This window comes from Anneissia japonica, unplaced genomic scaffold (assembly GCF_011630105.1).
Source record: "Anneissia japonica isolate Jap-2015-1 unplaced genomic scaffold, ASM1163010v1 scaffold1455_len155807_cov116, whole genome shotgun sequence".
Classification (NCBI taxonomy): Eukaryota; Metazoa; Echinodermata; class Crinoidea; order Comatulida; family Comatulidae; genus Anneissia; species Anneissia japonica.
The window spans coordinates 127,681-138,588 of NW_022732745.1; the positions used below are offsets into that span (position 1 = coordinate 127,681).

Consider the following 10,908-nt stretch of genomic DNA (forward strand, 5'->3'; position numbering starts at 1 on the left):
TTCTGTCTCTTATACACTAGGAACGTTCTCCCAGTACACTAAATTAAACCTATGGCATTCCAAATTATTCTGGATAAATCATTTGGCTTATTTATTGAGGCACGCCTCTAAAGTTTAGTTTTGGCCTTCCTGTTTACTTGTTTAGTCTGTTTATTCTAATCCCACCTAGCCTAGCCTATTGTTTCTAATCATGCTTGCATGAAATTCTCACTTTATACTATCTGGCTTTTTCAACCCTCACTCACTCGCCACTGAGGAAGGACTAGTGTTGTCTCTTATACACATCTAGATGTGTATAAGAGACAGGACTAGTGTTGTCCGAAAGCTCTGGTTCTATTTTTGGCTGTTTACTTACGTTTACTTTTTAGCTGTTGCTTATCATTTTTGTATCTCTACTGAGATCCAGCCATTGTTTCCCACAGCATTGTTGTTTTCCAGTATTTTGCCTTTTAATATATATATATATATATATATATATATATAAGTTAGAAAGGCAAATGGGAAAACCCATAAAACAGCAAAAATTTGCAAAAAAAAAACAATTTAAAATTAAAACGGAACAGTAGAGAAAATCCGATCAGAATGACAAAATAAACTAAGCATCCACTGGAAGGAATCCCAATATCTGCAGACGGATCCGTTTCGGCCTTCCAGGCCTCATCAGTGCAGCTAGGGTACAGACCCAAACGAAACGTTCGACCAGCTTAGGCAGGGCCCAAACTAGTCCCACGACCACTAATGATTACAGAGCCAAACCAAGGCAATATATATGTCATTCTTAACGCGTCCTACAAAATTCATCGAGACAGCTAGTCCGTGAATTTGTGAACAAGATCGGAGATCTAAAGAAGCAATCTCTACCGTGCATCAATGGCGCCGCTGGATCTCAATAGAGATTCTTAAATAATATAATATATAAGTTAGAAAGGCAAAAGGGAAAACCCATAAAAAAGCAAACGGCCATATAATGCAAAACAATTTAAAATTAAAATTAAAACGGAACAGTAGAGAAAATCCGATCAGAATGACAATAAACTAAGCATCCACTGGAAGGAATATATATATATATGTACATATATATTTATATATATACATATATAACAACAAAGAATTCTCAATAAAAATTTAAAGATTTGAGTCTTGAACACAGTATACAGTAATGCGGAACTATTAACAAATGCAGGTAAATGTATGAATTAGGGCAATAAAATAATTTAGCAAGTCACTTTGAAGTTTCCAAGCCCTTTCAACAATCCCTGTAAAGCTTCAACAAAACCAGTGTTAGGACCCTGAAAACCCAGGAATACTAACTGAAAGCAAGTGTCCTAACCACCAAGCTATAAGGAAACAAGGAATATTTATCAACAATACAAAATGATACAGTCAAAACTTGGTCAAGGTCTAATAACAGTGGGTTGATAGATAAAAATTAATATGTTATATTACAGATATTAAACAAACAAACTAAACATCAAACATACAAACCAAAAAAATTAATGCAAAATGATGCCGTGAAAACTTGGTCAAGGTGTTAAAAAACAGTGGGTTAAATATACATAAAAATTATTAATATGTTATATTACAGACATTAAACTAACTAAACATAAAACATACAAACCAAAAAAATTAATGCAAAATGATGCCGTGAAAACTTGGTCAAGGTGTTAAAAAACAGTGGGTTAAATATACATAAAAATTATTAATATGTTATATTACAGACATTAAACTAACTAAACATAAAACATACAAACCAAAAAAATTAATGCAAAATGATGCCGTGAAAACTTGGTCAAGGTGTTAAAAAACAGTGGGTTAAATATACATAAAAATTATTAATATGTTATATTACAGACATTAAACTAACTAAACATAAAACATACAAACCAAAAAAATTAATGCAAAATGATGCCGTGAAAACTTGGTCAAGGTGTTAAAAAACAGTGGGTTAAATATACATAAAAATTATTAATATGTTATATTACAGACATTAAACTAACTAAACATAAAACATACAAACCAAAAAAATTAATGCAAAATGATGCCGTGAAAACTTGGTCAAGGTGTTAAAAAACAGTGGGTTAAATATACATAAAAATTATTAATATGTTATATTACAGACATTAAACTAACTAAACATAAAACATACAAACCAAAAAAATTAATGCAAAATGATGCCGTGAAAACTTGGTCAAGGTGTTAAAAAACAGTGGGTTAAATATACATAAAAATTATTAATATGTTATATTACAGACATTAAACTAACTAAACATAAAACATACAAACCAAAAAAATTAATGCAAAATGATGCCGTGAAAACTTGGTCAAGGTGTTAAAAAACAGTGGGTTAAATATACATAAAAATTATTAATATGTTATATTACAGACATTAAACTAACTAAACATAAAACATACAAACCAAAAAAATTAATGCAAAATGATGCCGTGAAAACTTGGTCAAGGTGTTAAAAAACAGTGGGTTAAATATACATAAAAATTATTAATATGTTATATTACAGACATTAAACTAACTAAACATAAAACATACAAACCAAAAAAATTAATGCAAAATGATGCCGTGAAAACTTGGTCAAGGTGTTAAAAAACAGTGGGTTAAATATACATAAAAATTATTAATATGTTATATTACAGACATTAAACTAACTAAACATAAAACATACAAACCAAAAAAATTAATGCAAAATGATGCCGTGAAAACTTGGTCAAGGTGTTAAAAAACAGTGGGTTAAATATACATAAAAATTATTAATATGTTATATTACAGACATTAAACTAACTAAACATAAAACATACAAACCAAAAAAATTAATGCAAAATGATGCCGTGAAAACTTGGTCAAGGTGTTAAAAAACAGTGGGTTAAATATACATAAAAATTATTAATATGTTATATTACAGACATTAAACTAACTAAACATAAAACATACAAACCAAAAAAATTAATGCAAAATGATGCCGTGAAAACTTGGTCAAGGTGTTAAAAAACAGTGGGTTAAATATACATAAAAATTATTAATATGTTATATTACAGACATTAAACTAACTAAACATAAAACATACAAACCAAAAAAATTAATGCAAAATGATGCCGTGAAAACTTGGTCAAGGTGTTAAAAAACAGTGGGTTAAATATACATAAAAATTATTAATATGTTATATTACAGACATTAAACTAACTAAACATAAAACATACAAACCAAAAAAATTAATGCAAAATGATGCCGTGAAAACTTGGTCAAGGTGTTAAAAAACAGTGGGTTAAATATACATAAAAATTATTAATATGTTATATTACAGACATTAAACTAACTAAACATAAAACATACAAACCAAAAAAATTAATGCAAAATGATGCCGTGAAAACTTGGTCAAGGTGTTAAAAAACAGTGGGTTAAATATACATAAAAATTATTAATATGTTATATTACAGACATTAAACTAACTAAACATAAAACATACAAACCAAAAAAATTAATGCAAAATGATGCCGTGAAAACTTGGTCAAGGTGTTAAAAAACAGTGGGTTAAATATACATAAAAATTATTAATATGTTATATTACAGACATTAAACTAACTAAACATAAAACATACAAACCAAAAAAATTAATGCAAAATGATGCCGTGAAAACTTGGTCAAGGTGTTAAAAAACAGTGGGTTAAATATACATAAAAATTATTAATATGTTATATTACAGACATTAAACTAACTAAACATAAAACATACAAACCAAAAAAATTAATGCAAAATGATGCCGTGAAAACTTGGTCAAGGTGTTAAAAAACAGTGGGTTAAATATACATAAAAATTATTAATATGTTATATTACAGACATTAAACTAACTAAACATAAAACATACAAACCAAAAAAATTAATGCAAAATGATGCCGTGAAAACTTGGTCAAGGTGTTAAAAAACAGTGGGTTAAATATACATAAAAATTATTAATATGTTATATTACAGACATTAAACTAACTAAACATAAAACATACAAACCAAAAAAATTAATGCAAAATGATGCCGTGAAAACTTGGTCAAGGTGTTAAAAAACAGTGGGTTAAATATACATAAAAATTATTAATATGTTATATTACAGACATTAAACTAACTAAACATAAAACATACAAACCAAAAAAATTAATGCAAAATGATGCCGTGAAAACTTGGTCAAGGTGTTAAAAAACAGTGGGTTAAATATACATAAAAATTATTAATATGTTATATTACAGACATTAAACTAACTAAACATAAAACATACAAACCAAAAAAATTAATGCAAAATGATGCCGTGAAAACTTGGTCAAGGTGTTAAAAAACAGTGGGTTAAATATACATAAAAATTATTAATATGTTATATTACAGACATTAAACTAACTAAACATAAAACATACAAACCAAAAAAATTAATGCAAAATGATGCCGTGAAAACTTGGTCAAGGTGTTAAAAAACAGTGGGTTAAATATACATAAAAATTATTAATATGTTATATTACAGACATTAAACTAACTAAACATAAAACATACAAACCAAAAAAATTAATGCAAAATGATGCCGTGAAAACTTGGTCAAGGTGTTAAAAAACAGTGGGTTAAATATACATAAAAATTATTAATATGTTATATTACAGACATTAAACTAACTAAACATAAAACATACAAACCAAAAAAATTAATGCAAAATGATGCCGTGAAAACTTGGTCAAGGTGTTAAAAAACAGTGGGTTAAATATACATAAAAATTATTAATATGTTATATTACAGACATTAAACTAACTAAACATAAAACATACAAACCAAAAAAATTAATGCAAAATGATGCCGTGAAAACTTGGTCAAGGTGTTAAAAAACAGTGGGTTAAATATACATAAAAATTATTAATATGTTATATTACAGACATTAAACTAACTAAACATAAAACATACAAACCAAAAAAATTAATGCAAAATGATGCCGTGAAAACTTGGTCAAGGTGTTAAAAAACAGTGGGTTAAATATACATAAAAATTATTAATATGTTATATTACAGACATTAAACTAACTAAACATAAAACATACAAACCAAAAAAATTAATGCAAAATGATGCCGTGAAAACTTGGTCAAGGTGTTAAAAAACAGTGGGTTAAATATACATAAAAATTATTAATATGTTATATTACAGACATTAAACTAACTAAACATAAAACATACAAACCAAAAAAATTAATGCAAAATGATGCCGTGAAAACTTGGTCAAGGTGTTAAAAAACAGTGGGTTAAATATACATAAAAATTATTAATATGTTATATTACAGACATTAAACTAACTAAACATAAAACATACAAACCAAAAAAATTAATGCAAAATGATGCCGTGAAAACTTGGTCAAGGTGTTAAAAAACAGTGGGTTAAATATACATAAAAATTATTAATATGTTATATTACAGACATTAAACTAACTAAACATAAAACATACAAACCAAAAAAATTAATGCAAAATGATGCCGTGAAAACTTGGTCAAGGTGTTAAAAAACAGTGGGTTAAATATACATAAAAATTATTAATATGTTATATTACAGACATTAAACTAACTAAACATAAAACATACAAACCAAAAAAATTAATGCAAAATGATGCCGTGAAAACTTGGTCAAGGTGTTAAAAAACAGTGGGTTAAATATACATAAAAATTATTAATATGTTATATTACAGACATTAAACTAACTAAACATAAAACATACAAACCAAAAAAATTAATGCAAAATGATGCCGTGAAAACTTGGTCAAGGTGTTAAAAAACAGTGGGTTAAATATACATAAAAATTATTAATATGTTATATTACAGACATTAAACTAACTAAACATAAAACATACAAACCAAAAAAATTAATGCAAAATGATGCCGTGAAAACTTGGTCAAGGTGTTAAAAAACAGTGGGTTAAATATACATAAAAATTATTAATATGTTATATTACAGACATTAAACTAACTAAACATAAAACATACAAACCAAAAAAATTAATGCAAAATGATGCCGTGAAAACTTGGTCAAGGTGTTAAAAAACAGTGGGTTAAATATACATAAAAATTATTAATATGTTATATTACAGACATTAAACTAACTAAACATAAAACATACAAACCAAAAAAATTAATGCAAAATGATGCCGTGAAAACTTGGTCAAGGTGTTAAAAAACAGTGGGTTAAATATACATAAAAATTATTAATATGTTATATTACAGACATTAAACTAACTAAACATAAAACATACAAACCAAAAAAATTAATGCAAAATGATGCCGTGAAAACTTGGTCAAGGTGTTAAAAAACAGTGGGTTAAATATACATAAAAATTATTAATATGTTATATTACAGACATTAAACTAACTAAACATAAAACATACAAACCAAAAAAATTAATGCAAAATGATGCCGTGAAAACTTGGTCAAGGTGTTAAAAAACAGTGGGTTAAATATACATAAAAATTATTAATATGTTATATTACAGACATTAAACTAACTAAACATAAAACATACAAACCAAAAAAATTAATGCAAAATGATGCCGTGAAAACTTGGTCAAGGTGTTAAAAAACAGTGGGTTAAATATACATAAAAATTATTAATATGTTATATTACAGACATTAAACTAACTAAACATAAAACATACAAACCAAAAAAATTAATGCAAAATGATGCCGTGAAAACTTGGTCAAGGTGTTAAAAAACAGTGGGTTAAATATACATAAAAATTATTAATATGTTATATTACAGACATTAAACTAACTAAACATAAAACATACAAACCAAAAAAATTAATGCAAAATGATGCCGTGAAAACTTGGTCAAGGTGTTAAAAAACAGTGGGTTAAATATACATAAAAATTATTAATATGTTATATTACAGACATTAAACTAACTAAACATAAAACATACAAACCAAAAAAATTAATGCAAAATGATGCCGTGAAAACTTGGTCAAGGTGTTAAAAAACAGTGGGTTAAATATACATAAAAATTATTAATATGTTATATTACAGACATTAAACTAACTAAACATAAAACATACAAACCAAAAAAATTAATGCAAAATGATGCCGTGAAAACTTGGTCAAGGTGTTAAAAAACAGTGGGTTAAATATACATAAAAATTATTAATATGTTATATTACAGACATTAAACTAACTAAACATAAAACATACAAACCAAAAAAATTAATGCAAAATGATGCCGTGAAAACTTGGTCAAGGTGTTAAAAAACAGTGGGTTAAATATACATAAAAATTATTAATATGTTATATTACAGACATTAAACTAACTAAACATAAAACATACAAACCAAAAAAATTAATGCAAAATGATGCCGTGAAAACTTGGTCAAGGTGTTAAAAAACAGTGGGTTAAATATACATAAAAATTATTAATATGTTATATTACAGACATTAAACTAACTAAACATAAAACATACAAACCAAAAAAATTAATGCAAAATGATGCCGTGAAAACTTGGTCAAGGTGTTAAAAAACAGTGGGTTAAATATACATAAAAATTATTAATATGTTATATTACAGACATTAAACTAACTAAACATAAAACATACAAACCAAAAAAATTAATGCAAAATGATGCCGTGAAAACTTGGTCAAGGTGTTAAAAAACAGTGGGTTAAATATACATAAAAATTATTAATATGTTATCAATAATTTTCCATAATAAAATAGTCAAAGACTATGAATTTGGAGTGTATTCGTTTTTAATAGACATCTCAGTTTCTTTTCCATGCCGCAAAACTAAAACTTTCTAAAGGATGACCCCAGACCCCCCCATTTAAAACTTGTCCACCCTAGAACTCCATTTGTGTGACAGTCAAGGTGTCTACCCATTGGTACTGACTTCCACAAGACTATTGATAATACAGCAGTAAAACATTCGTATGTCAAGTTACTTTTTGTCAGATTCTCGAGGGAGCGCCAATTTCCAGGAGATTTCCAGGATTTGTGGGAGACTTGAAACCCTTGCCCTTACATAGCATTTGCCATATTTGGCGCCAATAATATAACATATGTACGGAAGCCTGTTAGTGTCACCAGTGAATTAAAATTTCAGATCCATTATCTGGCGGACGCCACTTATTTATGGGTACCCAGGTTGCGGTATAGCATTATCTTGATGTAGAACAGGCCATTAAAGCGCATGATTGGCCTAGCATTTAATATACGGTAGCATTTAGCCTAGCTATTCATTTTAGCTACAGCTTGTAATAGCTTATAGGCCTAATAGCAGTCATATAGCCATTCACAAAATATATCTATATCTTTGCTGTAGCACATCAACTGTATTATATGTTCTATTTTGCTGTTTATGTGAGTGTGATATTGTCTGTTATAGCTGGGTTAAGTATTAAAGGGCATTAAATAGTGATTAAAAGCATACAATTAGCTGGTCACCAGCTATACCTTATAATGGCAGTCATATAGCACCCATTTCAAAAAGTGTTAGCAATTACAGGGTTAAGTATTAAATAGCGATTAAAAGCATGTTCGTAGCTGTTATACAATAGCAATAGCTTATAATAGCAGTCATATAGCACCCATTTCACAAGATATAACATCACTAGGAAGCATTAAATAGCGATTAAAAGATTGTCATTAAATAGGTGTTTGCGATGATAGGCGTTAGGTTTAAGCACTTCATCAGGCGTTTGCGACGATAGGCTTTAAGCATAAACATGTCAGCCATTTTACCATGTCCGCTAAGGTGTTCGCACCAGCCATTGCATTAATGAAGAGGAATTAGTGTTAATAAGATTTTCAGACTGAGTCGCCAGTAGGAACTGTGTACGCTAATGTATAGGCATTTTCACCGGTCATTTGCAATTGAATATGTTATTTTTCCTATTTGTTATCATCGCAAACGTCTATTCAATGGTAAAATACTGACGTGCTTCAAACTTAATCCACAAAATAACCATATAATCTATCAGCGCAAACGCCTGACGTCCTTAATTCTAAAGCCTATCGTCCGCAAACGCCTATTTAATGGTAAACCAGTGGTATGCTTACAACGCCTGTTGTTGCAAACCCCTGACGTGCTTAACCCTAACGCATATCTTCGCAAACGCCTATTCACCTGATGTGCTCAACCCTAATGCCTATCATCGCAAATGCCTATTCAATGATAAACTGCTGGCTTGATTAACCCTAATGCCTATCGTTGCAAACGCCTTTTAAATGGTAATGTGCTAAATTGCTTAACGCTAACGCCTATCGGCGCCAACGCTTGACGTGTTTAACCATAAGGAATATCGTTGCAACCGTCTGTTCAACGGTAATCTGCTGACATACCTAACCCTATAGGCGCAAAAGCCTTCAATGGTAAATGGTAAACTGCTGGCGTGCTTAACTCTAATGCCTATCATTGCAAACGTTGTGTAAAAAATGCAGTTAAACCATTGTGGCAGCTACTAACATGCTTTTAATCAGTGATTGCTATATTTTGTGATATTGGTGCTGTAATATATTGATATTATAGCTAGATAGTGACCAGCTACCATGTTTCTAAACACTACCGTATTTAATGCTTAATTTTAATCGCTATTTAATACTTAACCCTGTAATTGCTAATATTTTTTGAAATTGGTGCTATATGACTGCCATTATAAGGTATAGCTGGTGACCAGCTACTAGTATGCTTTTAATCACTTAATGCCCTTTAATACTTAACTCAGCTATAACAGACAATATCACAATGATATAAACAGCAAATGTAGGACATTTGATGTGCTACAGCAAAGATATAGATATATTTTGTAAAATGGCTATGACTGCTATTATAAGCTATGACAAGCTGTAGCTAAAATGACTAGCTAGGCCTATTACGATCATGCGCTTTAATGGCCCGTTCTACATCGAGATAATGCTGTACCGCAACCCGGGGTACCAATAAATAAGTGGCGGCCGCCACATAATTATCTGGCAGCTGCCAGTTAACTGATTTGAAATTTTTATTCACTGTTGACACGAACGGGCTTCCGTACATATGCTATGTTTCTTTGGTATCATTTTCTCAGCTCTCAATGGACCTTACTATTAAGCCACTTCCCTTGGATATTGTTGCTAAGGATGCACATATTCCTGGTCCTGCTCTGATTGGCCAGATGTTAAGTTTGATTGACACTTCACAAATGTCCATTATTGAATGAAATATGACAATCTTTAAATTTTACCTCCATTACTGATCCTTCTGAACTACAGAGGGCGGCAAGCACAGAACCCTGAAAGAAATAGTAACAGTTTATTGAAGCTTGTTCAGATTAGAATTTTCTTTGACACAAAAATTATTGTATGCACATAGATAGATGATATGCCTATATATGGTCATGATGTGCCTATATATGGTCATGATGTGCCTATATATGGTCATGATGTGCCTATATATGGTCATGATGTGCCTATATATGGTCATGATATGCCTATATATGGTCATGATGTGATGTCATCATAACCATATTTAGGCATGTCACATGTTTTTGTCAAACAAAATTTTATATTCTGGATTTAAAAAAAACAAAAAAACATGAGAATACACAAATAAAAGAGGATTGAGATAACCAACTAACAATTTTACTTAAGTAAACAAATTATATAAAAGCAACCAAATATTAAAACTCACAGAGTGAACCTGAAAGCTGTTGTTTGTCCAACTGTGATCAAGATCATCCCAAAGGCAAGCTACAAATAGTGCAAGTATTTCAATTTCCCTATGAAAATAAAAATGAACAATTCAATGGCATGAGCCGTTACTGGGGTCGGAAATGGGGGAGGGGGAGTGAGAGGAGTTAACAACTTAAGCTTTGTCTACACTATCAAATTTTATGTGACAAAAAATGTGATGTGCCCATATATGGTAA

General features: G+C 29.3%; 1 long non-coding RNA gene across 1 annotated transcript in view; it reads right to left on the reverse strand.

The window, feature by feature from the left end:
* The window catches only part of LOC117115776, a 16,372-nt gene extending 5,531 nt beyond the window's left edge, over positions 1-10,841 (reverse strand). The window contains exons 1-2 of the long non-coding RNA XR_004446609.1: positions 10,671-10,841; positions 10,225-10,272 (exon numbers count right to left, since the gene is read on the reverse strand). This is a non-coding gene — a long non-coding RNA (uncharacterized LOC117115776). The remainder of the gene's footprint in view (positions 1-10,224; positions 10,273-10,670) is intronic.
* Positions 10,842-10,908: the final 67 nt, after the last annotated feature.